Here is a 12809-nt window from a genome sequence, read left to right on the forward strand (position 1 = left end):
AAAATGCCAAAGTTTTGATTTTTTGGGGGTAGAATTCCTGGAGAGGGAATGCTTTGCATGGAAGCAGGACAAAATTGGAAGAGTCACTTTTGCTAAAAGAAAACCCTTGCACTTGCAAAGTGTCGACCTGCAGAAGAAGAAAGAAACGGTGATGCTGTAGAAGGTTTCCTGTGCTGTGTGTGGCAGTCCATTGGAGCGGGGGATGTGGAGGGAATGCAGGGGTGTTGTGCAAAACGTAAAATTTGGGGCTGAATAAAACAAGGGAATTCAAATTTTAAATGATAAAAAAAGAAATGGATACAAACCTGACAAATATGTGTCAAATGGATTTGCACTGACTGATTTGAAACCACAGCATGTAGTGTATTCTGAAGTGCTGGCTACTGAGGATATAAAGGCTTAAAAGTAATGAAATGGCCATCACTGAAAAAACCTGAACTGAAGGATTTTTTTTTAGGGGATATCTGATGCCTTGCAAAATCAACAAGACTTGAGTCCTCAGGCTATCAGTGCCAGCATGTAGGCATTTATCTGGTATCTATTCGAAGCACAGAACAGTGAAAAGTGCATGTCACTGCAGAAAATTGCATCCTTCCCTGTGTGATAGGCATGGTTTAAAAAAATGATAGGGCCTGGAGCAGCTACCAGATTGGAAACAGAACCTTTGTCAACTGACATTATTTCACATCATGTCAGAGACAGGGATGAGGATGTCTGAGGGCAATGGCTTTCAAAACTCAGCAAAAATGACTACTGTACTTAGCAAATCAGCTTGATGAGTCAGCTAATGTCACTGGTGCTTCACAGGATCTAGAGTTTGTGCGGTCTGTTTCTGATAGCTCTGTTGGAGATAACTTACTTTTTTGTAAAGCCTTGCCAGAGTGCACAAAAAGAAACTCTTATTTAGGCCATTTCAGGGAGCAAAGATTTCCACATTCAACCTGCATTACACTGGAGATTTTCTCACCTCCTACATCAGGGGTTCTCAAACTGAGGGTCGGGACCCCTCAAGGGGTCGCGAGGTTATTACATGTGGGGTTGCGAGCTGTCAGTCTCCTCCCCAAATCCCGTTTTGCCTCCAGTATTTGTAATGATGTTAAATATACAAAAAAGTGTTTTAATTTATGAGGGGGGTCGCACTCAGGGGCTTGCTATGTGAAAGGGGTAACCACTACAAAAGTTTGAGAACCACTGTTCTATATGGTACTGCGAGGCATAATTAAATCCTGACTGTAAAAGTGCTAAGTAAGTGAAAAGCATTATTTAGGCAAAAGTGGCTTTTTTGATTTCACAAACATTCACATAATAGAAAATGTGCAGTGTGAAAATGTGTCACTTTTTTTTAGTCTCCCAAATGTTGCCATGTATGGAAGTTTTAGAACATTTAAAACAGGCACATTTTTATCAAAATGTTTATTACCATGCCTATTTTCCCAGAAACTGATCTAGTTATTAAGGGGCCAGATCCAGAGGTGTTCAGAGCAGTGCTAAGATACCTGGAGGTACGGCATAACTCCTTTGGCCCTGATTCTCCACTGTGTCCAAGCCAGGGCCAGCCCTAGACCAACTGGCGCCCCAGGTGAGGAGCATCTTTGATGCCCCCCCTCCATTTGTTAAATGTTTGAATACCTTATTTTTTATTGCATTTGTAGCCCATTTCACGACTTTGATGCACAATTTGCATGCATGATTTATCCCTGTCAAATAAGACTATAAATTTGCACACTAGGATCTGTAAATCTGTATTTATTCATGCCATATATAAGCAAATAAAAAGTCATTTCCTCTAAACTTATAGAAACTTTTTAATATTAAGAATAACTGAAATGTACTAACATCAAGAAATTGAACTGTGCACCAACATTAGGTGGACCAGTATTGAATAGTGCTTTCTGTACTGGGCTCTGAAGGCTTCTTTGGGGGCATCTTTTATTTTCTATGTGGGAAAACAGACAGTATTAGGGAGCTCAAAAGACTATGTTCCGCAGTCTTAGAAAGTCATCAAACATTACGTGGTAAGCATGGCAAAAGAAGTAACAGTATATCTTTTATATTGTTGTGTAAATAGGAGTTTGACAGATATCTCTGGAGTATCATTAAATATGTCCTTTGTTAGTCGCTACTTACACTCTTCAAGTCGTAAAACAAAAGTACACTTTCACAATTGTACACTAAAACAAGGTTCATGATATCACAGCTGGGCTGTCACTTCAATTCAGTTCGTTCTGATATCTCACTGACTGACTGGCGATGTCCCGCCCCTTATATACCTGCGAGGGTGTGGCTGACACTGCATTCTAGGAAGTTCGAGGAAAATCTAGTTCTCAGAAAGCTGGAAGGTTCCACGAGATTCTACAACAGTCCAGAACATTCTAGGAGGTCAGTGAAAAATGAATCCAGATACGAATACCTGAAACATTTTACTTCAAACATTCTAGTCTCCCTTTTGTCGCTAACAACAAAATCAGCACCCCGAGCCCTGCACCCCCAAAGCCTGTCACCCCAGGTGGTCCCCTGCCCCTAAATCTGGTCCTGGTCCAAGCTGCGGAGAGTAGCAGCAGCAGCAAGCCAATTCTGGCTCCTTGATCCTTACCAGCCCAGCAGCAGATATTAGAGCAGCAGAAAAGACTGGCTTACGATCCCAGTAAAGGATCAGGTGCAGTGGAGTTACTCTGACATATCCTCTCCTTCTTTTTATGCCTCTGCAAGGGGAATACTCCATCTGCTATCTGAGATACAAAGTAGCCTTATTTCAGAGGAACAGCCGTGTTAGTCTGTATTCGCAAAAAGAAAAGGAGTACTTGTGGCACCTTAGAGACTAACCAATTTATTTGAGCATGAGCTTTCGTGAGCTACAGCTCACTTCATCAGATGTTTACCGTGGAAACTGCAGCAGACTTTATATACACACAGAAATCATGAAACAATACCTCCTCCCACCCCACTGTCCTGCTGGTAATAGCTTATCTAAAGTGATCAACAGGTGGGACATTTCCAGCACAAATCCAGGTTTTCTCACCCTCCACCCCCCCACACAAATTCACTCTCCTGCTGGTGCTAGCCCATCCAAAGTGACAACTCTTTACATAATCAAGTCGGGCTATTTCCTGCATAGATCAAGGTTTTCTCACATCCCCCCCACCCCCATACACACACAAACTCACTCTCCTGCTGGTAATAGCTCATCTAAACTGACCATTCTCCAGGTTTAAATCCAAGTTAAACCAGAACATCTGGGGGGGGGGGTAGGAAAAAACAAGAGGAAACAGGCTACCTTGCATAATGACTTAGCCACTCCCAGTCTCTATTTAAGCCTAAATTAATAGTATCCAATTTGCAAATGAATTCCAATTCAGCAGTTTCTCGCTGGAGTCTGGATTTGAAGTTTTTTTGTTTTAAGATAGCGACCTTCATGTCTGTGATTGCGTGACCAGAGAGATTGAAGTGTTCTCCGACTGGTTTATGAATGTTATAATTCTTGACATCTGATTTGTGTCCATTTATTCTTTTACGTAGAGACTGTCCAGTTTGACCAATGTACATGGTAGACAGTAGACAGGACAATTTGGCCTACTAGGTTTTCCTTTCCTACTTCCTTTTATGCTGGTTAATTAAGCCTCCCTCTAATGTAGACTTTTGAAGGCAAGATTCTGATCTACAAGACGACCTGTTTATTTTTATATAATTTCCTTCTTAATCTCTGTGCTTCCTGATTTCAGTTAAGAAATTGGAATCAAGAATGTGACTGTATTCTTGTATATCTGTATTTTGTATATCTTCTACCCCCCATAGCTCTGTTCCCGTGGCCTGATGAAGAAAGGGAATGTTTGATTCAACAGTAGGTGTAAATTGCAACCACTGCTCCTTGGGTTTAGTGTGCGGATGCTGGGCAAAACTGGTGACCTGTGATATGCAAAAGGTAAGACTAGATGATCTGTGTGATGTTGCACTCCATATGTTTATGGAAATATGCTTATGAGTATAAATATAATGTAACTGGAATATGCTTAATGCAAAAGGTCTCTTGTAAGGTATCATTACAAAGCTTATAATCTACTGAGTGTGTTCATCCTATTTGTATGAATGTATCGTTCTTGTATCTGAAGCTAGAAATATGAAGTGTTACTCTGAACTCCTATTGTAACTCTGCAAAGTGTGGGCCATTAATGGTGGCTTGGATGCCTGATGGCTCCCATCAACTAGGACAATTGGTTGTAAATGGCTCTGTTTACTTGGATGCCTTCCTGTGCGTCAGGCCAGGAAGAATGAAGGCTTGGCATCTCACAGGACATGTGACCATGTCATCTGGTACTGGAATCCATCTTAAACCTGGTGCTTTTCCATTTAGAAGGAGCGGTGGGGATCCAGAGAGACAAAAGATTCCCACCTTGTGCCATAGCTATATAAACGGTTGGAACAGAACAAAGGAAGTTCCAGTCATGAGAAATCCCCTAGTTACCACCTGAGCTGGTGTTAACAAGAACTGTACCGGGGAAAGGAGTGGGACCAGACTAGGAAGGAGTCCAGTCTGTGAAAGAAGCTTATTGGAACATCTCCGAGGATGAGATTTTATCTGTAATCAGTTTTTTAATGTATTAGGCTTAGACTTGCGTGTTTTGTTTTACTTTGCTTGGTAACTTACTTTGTTCTGTCTGTTATTATTTGGAACCACTTAAATCCTACTTTTTCTACTTAATAAAATCACTTCTGCTTATTAATTAATCCAGAGTAAGTAATTAATACCTGGGGGAGCAAACAGCGGTGCATATCTCTATATCAGTGTTATGAGTTTACCCTGTATAAGCTTTATACAGAGTAAAATGGATTTATTTGGGGTTTGGATCCCATTGGGAGCTGGATGTCTGGGTGCTAGGGACAGGAGCACTTGCAGTTTTCAGTTAAGTCTGCAGCTTTGGGCGCGTGGGTCAGACCCTGGGTCTGTGTTGCAGCTGATTAGTGTATCTGGCTCAACAAGACAGAGTTCTGGAGGCCCAAACTGGCAGAGAAAATGGACTCACAGGTAGTCTCCGCACATCAAGTGACAGTCCCAAGGGGGTTTCTGTGACCAAACCCATGATAATCTGGTGATCCCTTCTGGTCTTAAACTCTATGACTCAAACCAGGGTAGCTGTATCCCCATGTGTGTCCACTTGGGAGAGTGAGAGTACTTGAACTCCCATACTCCAGTGCTTCTGTCGGAGAAAGGCAGTTTTAGCTGTTGGTCAGGATCCGCTGGGGTCTTGCTGGTGGAGGTTGCAGAGGGCTCTGCTGAACCGGCACATCCCATTCCCAATCCCTTCAGACAGCACTGGCCACTTTTGGGGCTGCAAGAAGGGTGGGTTTCACGGGTACCTTATGATGGTCCAAGCCTCCCAGTAAAGCAACTGTAGAAAAATTTAGTTTCTTTATATGGTTATCTAGTATCTGCTGATAGCAAAACAGAGTGATTGATTAGATTTCACTAGCTACTCAAATCCTATTAAGGGGACATGTGGGACCAAGACAGTTACACTTTAAAAGCATAAAAGCCCATGTTGTCTTAATGTTTTAAGCTCCTGGCTCTTTATCTTGGGTTCATTCCACTTGATTTACCACTGTACAAATAAAGAGTTGGGAACCCTGAAGGTTACATTATGGTGATCCACTCAAGTGAGCTAATTCTTGAATTTAAGAGGCATTTCATTTAATATTCTCCCCAGTCAGATTTCAACAGAACAAAAGCCTCATGAATTATAAACTGGCAAGGCCTACACCTCACACCAATAGCAGGGAAATAGAGGTTACTGAACCCTATTAAAACTATTTGAATCAGTGGCCCATATGAGACATGCAGAAACCTCCATCCAGCTAAATTTTCCCTCCAGAATATGAACGTAAAAGATTTAAAATATAATTTCTCATTGGAGACAAACTTAAAGGAAAATACCTGAATATATGTCCTATCCTGTGTCACTGAATTACTAACGATTACTCACACCCTCTGAAATCATGATCTAGGAATTTTGGAGACAAGTCTCCTGAAGTATGGGCTCTATTCTAAATAGTGAGTCTGAAAAAATGGAATAATGGGACTCTGTTTTAGGCAGTCTTCATTCTGGCATTACCTAGTTTATGAGTGCTTGACTTTGCAACCTTAATAACGATCTTTCAACTTTTTTTTAAAAGTATAATAGGCATGTAGGCTTAGAAACAATGTAGTGTATGTTGAGTAAACGGAGTCAATGTATAGGAGTGAAGATTGAAAGGGTTTAAGAGGGAGCATGAAGGGAACTAATGGTTGTGGACTGGGAGGCAGAGTTTATGGCTGCTATCCTAAATAAGTGTTCCAAAGCTTTGTACACATTCCGAATGCCTGGCCACACAGAAAGAACTCTTATGGAATTTTTTTTTCTGTGACTCCGCAACGCATCAAAACAAAGTCTCAAGGAAGAATACGCTAGTCCTCGCTTATGCACAATATATCAATTGCATGTTTCAGCCTAACAGGTTCTCAATGGTATCACTTGCACAGTAGCTCCATAAATAATTAAACCCAAGGTTGTCAAAGATCCCATCAATAAAACTATACAGGCTTTTCCCTGGCTGCCTAAGGAATGAACATTTCATAAATAGTCTGTCAGGTAAAAATGCAGACCTATAAGCCTAGTCAATGACTAGTTAAATGCAAACATGGAACACATTTGCAACAAACCGAATTTGGAAAATTACAGAAACCTTGTCTTTGGCCCACAATGTATTGACTGAATTTTAAATTAAAAGCAAAGATATTACCTGTAACATTCCATTTCTAGTAAATTAGTAATATTGGCCAACAACTCATCCTGCACTTGTCTAGAACCAGCCTTTCTGAATACCTGTCTGTTTTTTACCACAGCATAACTGTGACAGGATCCCCGGGTGCAACCTGGGACTGTGGGACTGCTGTGCCCCCTTAACTCTTTAGCCTGGGCTGTCTCTCACAATGCTTTGCTAGTGACAAGCAGCAAACCCCTCCAAGTGCTATTGCTCAGCACAACCGCATGTGGAGCCCAGGGGTGAAAGTAAGTTAAAGGACTTACCGATACGTCGGCATGCTGAGCAGGGGGCGTGGCCTCAACCGGAAGAGGCAGGGCCTTAAATCCCCGGGCCCTTTAAATCTTGATTTAAAGGGTCCGGGGCTCCAGTTGCAGTAGTGGCAGCTGGGAGCCCTAGGCCCTTTAAATCACCTCCGAGCTACCAGCTGCAGAGGCGGCTGAGAGCCCCGGGGCTCGGGGGCGATTTAAAGGGTCCAGGGCTCCAGCTGCCACTACCGCAGTGGAACCCCAGGCCCTTTAAATCACTGAGGGCCCTGGGGGCTCCCAGCTGCCACCGCTACCCCGGGGCTCTGGCAGAGCTTTAAAGGGCCTGGGGCTCCGCTGTGGTAGCGGCTGCCAGAGCTCTGAGCCCTTAAAATCCCCGCCTGAGCCCTGCTGCCCGAGCCCTGGGGTAGCGGTGGCCGGGCTCCATTGGGGATTTAAAGGACCCCAGGGATCCAGCTGCTGCTACCGCCCCGGCCCTTTAAATCCCCTCCGGAGCCCTGCTGCTGCTACCCCAGGGCTCGGGCAGCAGGGCTTAGGCGGGGATTTAAAAGGTTTGGGGCTCCAGCAGCTGCTACCGCCCCAGACCTTTAAATCCCCACGAGAGCCCTCACTGTGTTCTGTTTTATACCGTTAGTCCATGTGTTTGGAGAACATAATCCCAGGCATGTCTGGTGGGCATTGCTGAGTCACCAGGCAAGGTTGAGCAATTTCCCTGGTGTGGACTTGTGCAAGTGAGTCATTGAATTGTAACTCCCTTGCAGGACAATTGCTGTTGATGGTTGTTTGACACTCTGCCCGGGCACTGGTTAGCTCCCTTGTCCTTGTCTCGGGGGATCTAATATCTGGGCAATTCCCTAACTCACAGCATATTTTAGTGACAACTATAAAACACATTATCATAATGTCATATACATTAATGAATAAATATTTATATGGAACAGTGGGTTTCAGCAGATCATAACCTTTCCCCTGATACCTCACATAGAATCACAGAACTGGAAGGGACCTTGAGAGGTCATCTAGTCCAGTCCCTTTGCCTGCTTTATGTTCAATATCACAATTAGATATAGATGAGGAATATGGGGGCTACAGGATGCTCCCCCGAGGTATAGAGTGTTACAACAACAGCGACAGAATAGCCAGTGACTGCTTACAATATTATTGAGTGTAGAGTAATAGTAGAGATACCTTTTTAGGCTCTGATCCTGCAAATAGGCATGTTTAACTTAATGCATGTGACTATTCTTACTGGCTTCATTGGGACTACTCACATGTACAATTAAACATGCACATAAGTGTTGGCAGAATTGGGGCCCATAGATATCATAACTGTTATTGATACAATTGACCAGTCAGTTTTTCATAAAATCATTAAATTAGTTGGTATAAAACTTGGATGAAACTGGTCTTCCTTGGTCAGCAGTTATTTAGCCAACAGTTGATCTGTCAGCACAGGCTAATATTTCATTCATATGCTGATAATATATATTTATTTTAAAATGATCTCTGTATGCATTCTGCTACCTCTGTGCCGTTTGTTTGCCTAAGTGATGTCAGGGCCTGGCTTTCCACAGTTTTCCTACAGCATAAAGTGTAGTGAGAAGTTGCTTTACTAATGGTATGTTTTACTCAATGGATCTGCTCCCCCTATATATTAGGTCACAGCTCTGCTTAATTTAGTGACAAAAATAAGGGCTCTTTACATTTTTGTTTGTCTTCTCCTGTAAGTACTGCAGAGCCTACACACTTTTGGGAGGGAGGTTGTGATTCCACTCATTCTCAAATACAATCAACAGAATTGGTAACTGAACTGCAACCGCAGCTCCATATTACACATTCAAATAAGGCCTGATCCAGTGCTCATTGAATTCAATGGAAAGACTCGTTGATTTTAATACGATGTGGCTCAGACCCTTGGGAATGTGCAGGCCACGGCAGATACTTAGTTGCACCTCTGCAACCCCTTTGACCACTAAGGAGGACTGTGGACATAATTTGAAGACAATCAAACTCAGCTGCACTAACTACTTGTGAAAGCAGAATGTGACCCAATACACAGGTGAAACCAAGGGCAGAATGAGCATTACAGATTATTAGATGTCGGAGAAGGAAATCTGCAGCTTGACTTCCAGACACCAGTGTGAGTTTTCAAGGTTGCCACTTAGAAAAAACAGAGTTTTATTTGTTAATATATCAAATTTGTTAAGAAAATTATATGTTTGGACAGTACCTGGCACTGTAGAGTCCTTGTCCATGACCTTGTCTGATCTGGATACCAGCTTCACTCACCTACTTATTTTACTTTGTCTTTTGGTTGCTCTATAATCCTGCTTTTATTCATTGTGAGAAATGTAAGCGTTTGGCCAGAGTCTAGTCTAGCAAACTGCTTGTCTCTGCGCAGATTAAAAGAGTGGGAACCGAACTCCAGTTTTAGCTCTGTTATGCTAGCTGCCTATCAGATTCAGCATTAACCTCAAGTTGCTCCTCTTAATTTATAAAGGTCTTCAGAAGGTTGATCCACACTATCTGGTTGAGCTGAGAGCTTCGATCTGGTCACCCTTTAGGCTGTGTCCACCCTAGACTTATTTCCTTAAAATTTTCTGACAAAGCAACTACCAGTAATTTTAACCCTTGTATCTAACACTACTCAGAGTTTGACATGGTGGTTAAAATACTGTTAGCCACCATTGCTACAGTCGTAGTGGAACTAAACCAGTAGTAACAAAGTGAGAAATTTTAAGAAAAAAGCTGGTAAAGACAAGGCCTTCGACTCTCAGTTGCCAACGGAGTTATTTTGATACTGGTCTGCTTGTTTCATTATTACTTTAATTGGCTACAGTGCATGGCTATTTCTTCACCTATTTAGCATGTTCTCCTCAGAACACCGTGCAGAGTGCCAAGTATCATAAATCTTGTGTAATACTCATGCAGTTGGCAGCCCTATTGCACATTCCCACACCTAAGCCCTCACTCCCTAGTTGTAAGAGCCCAGGGACTAAAACCTGTGTCTGCAGAACATAGGACTGTTGCTATTCCCACACAGGGGTGGTGAGTTGTGTGGGCCGTGGTGCCCGGGCCCCAGGAATATTCAGGGCTCAGGGGCCTGGCTTCACCAATGTTCGGAGCCAGGTCTCTCCGCTGGCCCTGTCTGCCACCCCCGCGCGGCTCCCCCGGAGTGTCCCCTGGCCCCTGCCTGCAGCCCCTGCATGCCTCCCCTGGGCCCCAGAGCATCCCTGCCTCAAGTGGGCGGCTGCCCTGCCGCTCTGCACTGCACTCCCTCGCCACTGCCCGCTGCTGCCTACTACACAAGAGCGGCGCCGGCGGCAGGCTGAGGTGGCTGCTGCACCTGCGGAGGGAGGCGGGAAGAAGGCGAGCACATGACTGGCAGCCCTCCCCTCCCCCGGCACCCACCACAGGGGGGGCGAGGGGGCTTCCTTGACCTGAGAGGGGCCCAGCCACTAGGAGCACGTGCAGTGATGGTGCCGGGTGAGTGTGCTGCCAGGGGGGAAAAGGGGGCCCCTCCCCCGGAGCTCGCTGCTGCCAGCGAAGGAGAGGGATGGGGGGACTGTGGAGTCCTCCACTCTGGTCTCAGCCCCGGGGCAGCCTGCCTGCACCCCAAACTCCTCATCCCCAGCCCTGCTCTACGCCAGAGCCCTCACCCCCAGCCAGAGCCCTCAGCCCCCTCCTGCACCGTGAAATCCTCATCCCTGGCCCCACCCAGCAGCCCGCACCCCAACCCTCTGCCCTAGCCCCAGCCACAGCCCTCATCCCCCCACACCCCAACCCTCTGTCCTAGCCGTGAGCACCCCCCCCACACCCCAAACCCCTCATCCTCAACCCCACTGCAGAGCCCGCACCCCCCAGCCAGAGCCTTCATCCACCCCACCCCACATTGTGCAATATAGGGAAACTATTAAATGCTAACTGTTTCCAGTCCATTTTTGCATGATTTTAAAAAATATATATTGGCTTACAAGGCAGGTGTGTGTGTGTGTGTGTGTATCGGGGAGGGGACAGCTTGGACCCATTCTGGACAGCACCAAAAATTATACAAACTTGCTGCCTCTGTTCCCACAAGTGCCACTGGGAGTTCATGCAAAGACATAGCCAGGGAACACTATGGAGAGTAGGCGCAGCAGGATGTATTGCCCAAGAGAGCCAGGGTGACAGTACCCTGAGGTCCTCTGATTGGCCAAGCACCTGAATTAACCCCACGGGTTGGCCCAGAAAGTTGTCTGAGAAACCACACAGACTTTGGCTTGCCTTGTCTCCTGATCTCTGGCTCCAGCCTGTCTTTGAGCCTGATTTCTGCCTCTGATGTCCAGTCTCCAACTCCAGCCTGACTCTGATTCCTGCCTCCTGACCTCCAGTCTCTGATCCCGGCCTGAGTTTGACCCCTGACCCTTGTTTATGGAACCTGGCCCTTGTGATTCCTCCAACTCCTGCTGGGTGACTGTCATCTCTGGGAGGCAGACCTCAGCTTAGATGTGACCATTAGGCCATACTGCCTACACCTTCATCCCTTACACTAGTTATACCAGCAGCCCCAGAACTCACCACTCCCACCTATCCCAGCAGCTCTAATAGCCCTTCAGCTACATCTAAATACCTCTGAGCACCCCAGCAGCCACAGATGATCCAGCATCCATCCTACAACAACCCCTCGTAACCAGCAAATATTCACCACACAGCTATCCCAGGCACTCTACCACTCACAGGTAGCCTTGTACCTCTAGCTACTACAGCACCCACTCACCCACCTATCCCCCACCCAGATGCCAGCTACCCTCATACTCCCTTCAGCACACACCCACTTACCAGTGTTTGTGCGGCTTCATGTCTTATGGAGCAACTACCGGGAGGAAGGATGTGTAGACCATAAACTCAAATTTATGGCCATATGCAAATTATCTTATTAAATAATTTTGCATGAAGTGTTCCTCATGGCGCCGTGCAAAAATTGGCAGCAATGACTATCCTGCCCCACAGGTTTATGAGATACAACTGACATTTTTTTCACCATTTAAATCCAAACTAAAAATGAAGGGCTTAATTGTGCCAGTGGTAGCTGGCAGTTTTGAAGACTGATGTCAATGGGAGTTGCACCCATATGCAGGAAGGCTGCATTGGGCCCATAACCTATATCCTCTTTAGAAAGAAGAGAATGCAAAAATTCCTACGGTAAAACCTATGGTTTCTGCCATCGGAACTAAATGAGAATCTCCAGTAATTAAAAGTGGTATTGAAAGACTTAGATCCTCTTTGTGATTACCAAAAAATATTTAATGTGATCTGATAATCCAGGGATTGGCAACCTTTGGCCCACGGCCCACCAGGGTAAGCCCCCTGGTGGGCCAGGACGGTTTGTTTACCTGCCGCTCTGCAGGTTTGGCCGATCGCAGCTCCTGCTGGTCACGGTTCGCTGCTCCAGGCTGATGGTGGCTGCGAGAAGCGGCAGCTAGCACATTCCTCGGCCCGCACCACTGCCCACAGCCCCCATTAGCCTGGAGCGGCAAACCGCAGCCAGTGGGAGCTGCGATTGGCCGAATCTGCGGACGCTGCAGGTAAACAAACTGGCCCAGCCTGCCACGGGGTGTACCCTAGTGGGCCGCATGCCAAAGGTTACCGATCCCTGTGATAATCCATCCGGTGCACACAGGGAAGTGGTGCACAGCTAGTAAATTACATACTCAGTAGTCAATTGTCTATTTCCATCCGCAAAGCATGTGCAATAAAAGCATCAGTTTCTGA

This window comes from Lepidochelys kempii, chromosome 2, assembly GCF_965140265.1.
Source record: "Lepidochelys kempii isolate rLepKem1 chromosome 2, rLepKem1.hap2, whole genome shotgun sequence".
In the NCBI taxonomy this organism is placed as follows: domain Eukaryota; kingdom Metazoa; phylum Chordata; order Testudines; family Cheloniidae; genus Lepidochelys; species Lepidochelys kempii.